This window comes from Cucurbita pepo, unplaced genomic scaffold, assembly GCF_002806865.2.
Source record: "Cucurbita pepo subsp. pepo cultivar mu-cu-16 unplaced genomic scaffold, ASM280686v2 Cp4.1_scaffold000205, whole genome shotgun sequence".
Lineage (NCBI taxonomy): Eukaryota > Viridiplantae > Streptophyta > Magnoliopsida > Cucurbitales > Cucurbitaceae > Cucurbita > Cucurbita pepo.
Genome location: NW_019646468.1, coordinates 34502 through 43432, shown reverse-complemented (window position 1 = coordinate 43432; position 8931 = coordinate 34502). Strand labels below are relative to the sequence as shown.

General features: G+C 33.2%; 1 pseudogene; it reads left to right on the top strand.

The window, feature by feature from the left end:
* LOC111784463 overlaps positions 1-5022 on the top strand; it is a 7605-nt pseudogene extending 2583 nt beyond the window's left edge.
* The last annotated feature ends 3909 nt before the right edge of the window (positions 5023-8931 follow it).

Here is an 8931-nt window from a genome sequence, read left to right as displayed (position 1 = left end):
TTTTTTTCTCTTCTCATCAGGTTTCCAAATCTTCTTTTTTTTTTTCCCGATTTTCCTTTTCCCTATATTCCTCTCTTTCTTATCTATCTATTTTTTTATGACCAATTTTAATGGACTCTTGCTATGACAAATAATTTATAGTTCATTCCAACAAATCATTTCTAAATTTCTAACTCAATCTAAATAATTGCTAATATCATTAGTAAGACACAAAAGGTAAATCTAACTACTAACCTTTTTGAAATGACATCTCTCTTTCTTTATCTGCCTACCATCTCTCCACCTTCCTTCTCGATATCTCCATTATTGTCTAACAATCTCCCATTATTGTCTAACCATCTCTCCATTATTGTCTAACCATCTCTCCATTATTGTCTAACCATCTCTCCATTATTGTCTAACCATGTCTCTGTTATTGTCTAACCATCTCTCCATTATCTTTCTGTTTTTGTTTTGTTGGGTGGATTATTGATACGGGAGGAGGTATTTTAGGGGAGGGCCGGAGAGATTTAAGGAGAGGTTGATACGGGAGGAGGTATTTTAGGGGAGGGGCGGAGAGATTTAAGGAGAGGTGGTCAGTTTTTTTTTTCTTTATTTTGTTATTTTTATTTTCATATATATATATATATATATATATATATATATATAGATAGATAGATAGATATAGATATATTAAACCTAACGGGGCTTACAAGTTTAGTGAAGAGGACCCTACACATATATCTTTGGTTACTCAACGAGCTCTAAACACCCGCATTAAGGAGGATGGCCTACACCAACGGGAAACTTATTTCAAACTCGGTGTCTTGTTCAATCTATACCTTGTAGTGTTGTCATTAATAGCCGTAGTTGCACCAATGTTGTGAGTTCCATTCTGGTCAAAAGACTTAATTTCAAGACACAACTACATCCACAACCCTACAAGCTTCAATGGTTGAATGATCATGGGGAAGTACGGGTAACTCAACAAGCTCTTGTTTCTTTTACTATTGGAAAATATGTTGATGATGTTTTATGTTATGTTGTATCTATGCATGTTGGAGATTTGCTACTTGGGAGGCCTTGGCAATTTGATCGTCAGGTAATGTATGATGGGTATGCAAATTGATACTCTTTTACTTACAATGGTAGAATAACTACTCTTGTTCCATTGTCTCCAAAAGATATATTTATTNTTGATACTCTTTTACTTACAATGGTAGAATAACTACTCTTGTTCCATTGTCTCCAAAAGATGTATTTATTGATCATTGCAAACTTGAAAAGAAAAGGCAAGAGGCTGATGCAAAAGCAGAGATTGAAAAAGAATCAAGTGAAAAAATGAGCTTGAGTGAAAAGCAAGAGAGTAACACTCAGCCTAGAGAAAAAAAAGAGAGAAAAGCCAAATCAGTAAGCTTGTATGTTAGATCAAGTGAGGCTAGGAATGTTTTGCTCTCTAACCAGACTATTCTTGTACTTATGTGCAAGGGGTCTTGTTACTTTACTAACATGCTTAACCCTTCTTTGCCTAGTGATTTTGTTGTGCTTTTGCAAGAGTTTGAAGATTTATTTTCTGAGGAGATGCCTAGTAGTTTGCCACCACTTAGAGGGATTGAACACAAGATTGACTTCATTCCTGGCGCGCCCATTCCAAACCGACCAGCATATAGGACTAATCCAAAGGAGGCTGAAGAGATACAAAGGCAAGTAAGTGAACTCCTTGCTAAAGGGTATGTACGTGAAAGTTTGAGTCCTTGTTCTGTTCCAGTTATTCTTGTACCTAAGAAAGATGGTTCTTGGCGTATGTGTGTTGATTGTAGGGCTATAAACAAGATAACTATAAAGTATAGGCATCCAATTCCTAGATTAGATGATATGCTTGATGAATTGCATGGATGTAGTCTTTTTACTAAGATTGATTTAAAATCGGGTTATCATCAAATTCGCATGCATATTGGGGATGAGTGGAAAACAGCTTTTAAAACCAAGTATGGTCTTTATGAATGGTTGGTTATGCCTTTTGGATTAACTAATGCACCTAGTACATTCATGAGACTAATGAACCATGTCTTACGAGAATACTTAGGTAAGTTTGTGGTTGTTTATTTTGATGACATCCTTGTTTACTCTAAATCTTTAGATGATCATATTACCCATGTACGCAATGTTTTGACTACTTTAAGAAATGAATGTTTGTATGTAAATTTAAAGAAATGTAGCTTTTGCATGGAAAAAGTTAACTTTCTTGGGTTTGTAGTTTCATCTAATGGTGTTGAGGTTGATGAGGAGAAAGTGAAGGCTATAAAAGAGTGGCCTACACCTAAAAATGTAAGTGAGGTAAGAAGTTTTCATGGTCTTGCAAGTTTCTACCGTAGGTTCATTAAGAATTTTAGTACAATTGCTTCACCCTTGAATGAACTTGTTAAGAAAAATGTATCCTTTATATGGGAAAAAGATCAAGAACTTGCTTTTAATACTTTGAAAGAAAAATTGAGTTCTGCTCCTTTGCTTGCATTACCTAATTTTGAGTCTACTTTTGAAATTGAATGCGATGCAAGTGGAGTAGGGATAGGTGCTGTATTAATGCAAAATCAAAGACCTTTAATGTTCTTTAGTGAGAAGTTGACTGGTGCATCTTTGAGGTATCCAACTTATGACAAAGAGCTTTATGCTTTGGTTCGTGCATTGCAAACCTGGCAACATTATCTTTGGCCTAAGGAGTTCATTATTCATACGGATCATGAAAGTTTAAAGCATTTGAGAGTACAAAATAAACTCAACAGACGACATGCTAAGTGGTTAGAATTTATTGAAACATTCCCTTATGTCATAAGATATAAACAAGGTAAGGAGAACATTGTTGCCGATGCTTTATCACGAAGGTATGTCCTCCTCAATACTTTGAATGCTAGGTTGTTGGGTTTTGAACACATAAAGGATTTGTATCAACATGACATGTTCTTTGCTCCTTTTGTTGAATCTTGTGAAAAAGGACTCATTGTGGATAATTACTTGTTGTTAGATGGATTTTTGTTCCGAAAAGGCAAACTTTGCATACCATCTTGTTCCATACGTGAGCTACTTGTGAGGGAAGCTCATGGAGGTGGTTTAATGGCACACCATGGAGTTTCTAAAACTTATGATATGCTGTCTGAACATTTTTTTTGGCCTAAAATGAGACATGATGTTCATAAAGTTTGTGCTCGTTGCATAGCATGTAAACAAGCTAAGTCTAGGCTTCAACCACATGGTTTATACTCCCCATTACCAGTTCCTAATGGTCCTTGGATTGATATATCAATGGATTTTGTTTTAGGTTTACCTAGGACTAGGAAAGGTTATGATAGCATCTTTGTTGTGGTTGATCGATTTAGTAAAATGGCTCATTTTATTCCTTGTCACAAAACTGATGATGCAAAACATATTGCAGACCTGTTCTTTAGGGAAGTTGTACGATTGCATGGCATTCCTAAAAGCATCGTTAGTGATCGTGATGTAATATTTTTAAGCCACTTTTGGCGTGTTTTATGGGGGTAAGTTAGGAACTAAGCTAGTATATTCAACTACTCCTCAAACGGATGGACAAACTGAAGTTGTTAACAGAACCATGACTACTATGCTTAGGGCTATTATTGATAAGAATCTTAAGACTTGGGAGGATTGTTTGCCATTTATAGAATTTGCATATAATAGGATTGTTCATAGCACTACTAAATGCACACCTTTTGAAATTGTTTATGGCTTTAATCCTTTAACCCCCATTGACTTGTTACCTATGCCGTCAAAAGAGTTTGTGAATTTTGATGCAAATGCCAAGGTTGAGTTTGTTCATAAACTATACCAGCAAGTAAAAGAACAAATTGAGAAGCAAAATTCGAAGGTTCNACTATACCAGCAAGTAAAAGAACAAATTGAGAAGCAAAATTCGAAGGTTCCCACCCGAATTAATAAAGGACGCAAGATTGTCATCTTCAAGCCAGAAGATTGGGTTTGACTGTATTTTCAAAAAGAAAGATTTCCTACTCAAAGAAAATCTAAGCTTTTACCGCCAGGAGATGGACCATTTCAAGTTCTTGAGCGTATCAACGACAATGCTCATAAAATTGATTTACCAGCTAAGTATGGTGTTAGTGCAACTTTTAATGTTGTTGAATTGAGTCCTTTTGATGTAGGTAATGGCTGGGATTCGAGGACGAATCCTCCTCAAGAGGGGGAGAATGATACGAACCACGACAAAAGAATTTCCATACCTCAAGGTCCAATTACAAAGGACTAGAGCCAAGAAGCTACAACAAACCTTGTACACTTATATTCAAACTATGGTGTGCTCATCAAAGAAAATTCTAGAAGACGTTGGAGACCTCAATTATATGTTGTGCAAAGTTGAGCTTCAAGAAAGAGATGCATTAAATGCACTTTAAGTTTCATTTAATGAACTCAACTAAAATTTATGGAACTAGTCCAAGGATACAAATAAGCACATTTCATTCATTGCACTATTTAATTATAATTTAAATATTTGGTTGTTTTTAATATAGAAGTTGAGGTTATATTGTAACAAAAATATGTTATCATATTCCACCATTAATTAGCCATTTTAATATGGAGGTTATGGGTATTTCTCATTTACTAGTAAATTTAATTTGAAAGTTATGTGTCATATAGGTTAAGGTTGTAAAGGCTATATAAAGCCTCATTTTCTTTGATTAGGGACATCATATTTTTATTTAAAAATGAATAGAATTTCTATTTTTTTTTAGCTTTGTTGAGTGCTAAGATCTTTTTTGCATATTCTTGTGTTTAGAACTTGCATGCTAGTCATTCAAGTGGTAGTGATCAAACCTCTTGTGGAGTGATTCGAATCACGAGTTTCCTTTACTCTTGATCTTGATCAGCAAGGTACTCTATTTCATACTTTTCCTTGGGTTGATTCCATATCAATTAGGGTCATTACAATTGGGATTAGAGCGATACCTCTCACAGTTAGATGTGATTCAAGAACAAACCAAGGAGGAAGCTGGTTGGTATGTGACACCTGAGTAAACGAGGAGGTACATGAATGAACTGAGACCACATCAAAGGAGAGTGATCTTGAAGATAAGATGATTAAGAAAGTCTTAAAGGAAATAAAAGTAAAAACCTATACCAACAATGTGCATCTTCCGTTTTAGTGGCCTCATCAAAGGAACTCCATTGTTAACATACTTTGTTTGGAGTAATTCTATGTTGGGTGACGTTCTAGAAATTTTTCTATGATACATGTGAGTGAGGAAAAAACATGCTGGAACGACTCGTGTTGGTTTGTAGGGATAGTTTTACTGTTAGAAGCAAGGAGTATGTGACTATGTAGCAGGAGAATGCTAGAGCCATCAAGTGTCGAATCAAGATTTCAAATCTTGATTTGAATCTTAGACATGAGTAGCTATACATTTGTGACTGCGAGGGGTTAGTCTTTCTTATCTTTTCTATCATTCACAGTGAAATTTCCTTAACTTTTATGTCATTTTCTTTTACAAACTAGATAGACTAGACATGAAATTTTTTATTCTTTTTAAATAAATTGAATGCAATGTTACCTTATTTGATTTTAAAGGAATACCTCGTACAATTTAATTATTTTATTACGACTGTTAATATGAATTCAAGTTCGTATGTTGTCCGAAAGACAAATAAGCAAATAAAGCAAAGTGTCAAAAGATAAAAAAAAACACATACATATATCATATATTATTGTATGTTATTCAGTATTCTTGCGTTCCAAGGATAGAATTTAATCTGGCACGCTAACAATCGCAACATATTAGTTTTGTTCTTATTAACACTTAATTCTTGAGGTTGAGGTATTCATGTTTGAGGCCTTCAAATTGCATATCATTGAGCTTCAATTCTTTGGTTGCGAATTGAATACTAACGCATAAACCGAGATAAGATCATGACCAAGTACTATCTCCGCAGTGAGCAGAGGTGTTGCATGCAATTTGTTTTAAAAGGCTTCTCTTTGATACCAGTGGCGACATCCCTTCAACTTCAACTGCAATAATATTTTAACACTCAGACATTATGTTTGAAACTTTTGAACACTTAGCATGCGATTTTTCTTAGAAGGCTTCTCTATTGAAATATTAACCTTCAAAGAGATTCAAAACAAACAAAGAACGAAGAACTAGAAATTTTACTAGAGCAAGACACAACCAACAGTATCATCACAATAATGAAAATCAACTTCACACTACAAATCTCTGCCATGTTATTATTTGTGTTCGAAATAATTTGAATGGATTGGTGTGATGGTAATATGAACCAAGAGACATCAATCATACAATATACTTCAATGAAGATGTGAAGAAAAGGTTGTCAAAATTATCAAAAGATGTTTCAATTCATGCTACATTGAAGAAGAATGAAGTTTGATTGTTGTAAATTTTGGGTGGGTTACAATTTAGAGTAATTTAGAGTTATTGTATTTTAAGACATTTTATTTACTTTAGGTTACATTTACATAATGGCTAATTATGGCCATTAAGTATGAATGTTACAACTTTTGGAATGCCTTTAATAGTTTCATTTTGAGGCTATATAAAGCCATGTATGTTGTATTTGTAAGGTAGACTTGGAATATATAAAAAGAAGCATTTGTGCTTTTCTTTAGCCAATGGCTAAGTTTCTTTGCAATTCTATGTAGTTTAGATTGCATGTAGAATCATTCAAGCTCGACATGATCAATCTTGCTTGTGGAGTGATTCGAATCTCAAACAAGTGTTTGAGATATTTGATCAACAAGAGTCATTCAAGCTAGACATGATCGATCTTGCTTGTGGAGTGATTCGAATCTCAATCAAGTGTTCTTGCCTTGAGATATTCGATCAACAAGGTAATCCGAATCTTATTCCCCTTGTATTGATTCCTTATCTTATCATTTGGTATCAGAGCTTCAGGCTCAAGATCGGATATATGTTTCCTTTGCGTTTCTTCTCAATTTGATTTTTATTTATTTTCATCTTTTTAGTTTTTAATCGACCCAGAGTTCAAAATTCAATCTTTGCTCTATTTAAAATTTTGAGAGGTGAGAATGAGAGCTTCATTTGTGTAACTGAGTGTAAAAGGAGTGTCCTAAAATTTCCTTGAGTGTATACTCGTGAGGAGAGTGTTGTGAGGTCCTTCGTATTTCCATAACTTATTTTTTGCAGCAAAGTTTCACAAATAGATTCGAGGACGAATCCTCTTGAAGAAGTGGAGAATGATATGAACCAAGAGACATCAATCATACAATATACTTCAATGAAGATGTGAAGAAAATGTTGTCAAAATTATCAAGCAATTCATGCCACATTGAAGAGGAATGAAGTTTGATTGTTATAAATCTTGGGTGGGTTACAATTTAGAGTTATTGTATTTCATTATTGTATTTTAAGACTTTTAATTTACTTTAGGTTACAATTACATAATGGTTAATTAAGACCATTAAGTATGAATGTTACAACTCTTGGAATGCCTTTAATAGTTTCATTTTGAGGCTATATAAAGCCATGTATGTTGTATTTGTAAGTAGACTTGGAAAATATAGTAAAAGAAGCATTTATGCTTTTCTTTAGCCAATGGCTATGTTTCTTTGCAATTTTATGTAGTTTAGGTTGCATGTACAATCATTCAAGCTCGACATGATCAATCTTGCTCGTGGAGTGATTCGAATCTCAAACAAGTGTACTTGCGTTGATATATTTGATCAACAAGCATCATTCAAGTCTACTTTTACTACATAGAATTGCAAAGAAACTTAGCCATTGGCTAAAGAAATAACTAATGTTTCTTTTACTATATTTTCCAAGTCTACTTACAAATATTTTACTATATTTTTCAAGTCTACTTACAAATACAACATACATGGGTTTATATAGCTTCAAAATGAAACTATTAAAGGCATTCCAAGAGTTTTAACATTCATACTTAATGGTCATAATTAACCATGATGTAATTGTAACCTAAAGTAAATAAAAAGTCTTAAAATATATTAATGAAATACAATAATTCTAAATTATTCGAAATTGTAATCTACCTAAAATTTATAACATGAACTTCATTTTTCTTCATTGTGCCATGACTTGAAATATCTTTTGACAATTTCAACAATATTTCCTTCACATCTTTATTGAGGTATATTGTATGATTGATGTCTCTTGGTTCATATCAAACTGTAACGGCCCTAATTTATTTTATTAAAACCAAGATCGCCCTACATGCATTCAATCCTTAACCTAGGTTCAAAATTCAATCTAGGTTAAGGTTTTTTTCTCTCAACCATCAATCACAAACTTCTCTCAACCATCAATCAGTATTTTATTTTTCAATAATTATTTGGATATTTTATTGACAGAAAAACACTATTTTTTTATTAAAAGTTCTATATAATTGAGAACTCAAATGCTTTATAGACTTTCTTTTATTAGAGTAGTATCCTAATAAGCACATCTTCTAAAGAAAAGAAAAGAATATGTGTGGAGTAAAAGCAAAGGTGATGTTTTAGTCTAAGAACTTCATGGATGAATGAGCTCAAATACTCAAATACATTTGTTTGACTATTATACAAAGAAAAACCCTTCTCATCAACACCCCAAATGCAGTGCCAATAGGTGCATCGTTTTTTAAGCCAAACTTCATCTGGCCAAAAAACCTCAAACAAATCATGTTCAAGATTGCTATTAAAGTTGCACCAAAACAATATTGTTTGCAATAAATTTTCCTTGAATTCCAATTTGTATTCTTGTTTGAATCTAAGGATATGCTCTCCTATGTTTAAAAATTTATGTCAGATGGGCATAAATTCAATTTGAAAGTCGTCCATCAAGCATTATTGACTCCTAAACTTAAAAGTATAAAATTTCTAATTAAATACAGAAACTATAATTCTTTTTTATAAATCGAAATAGAAGTTGAACATCAATCTAGTTTTTTTTA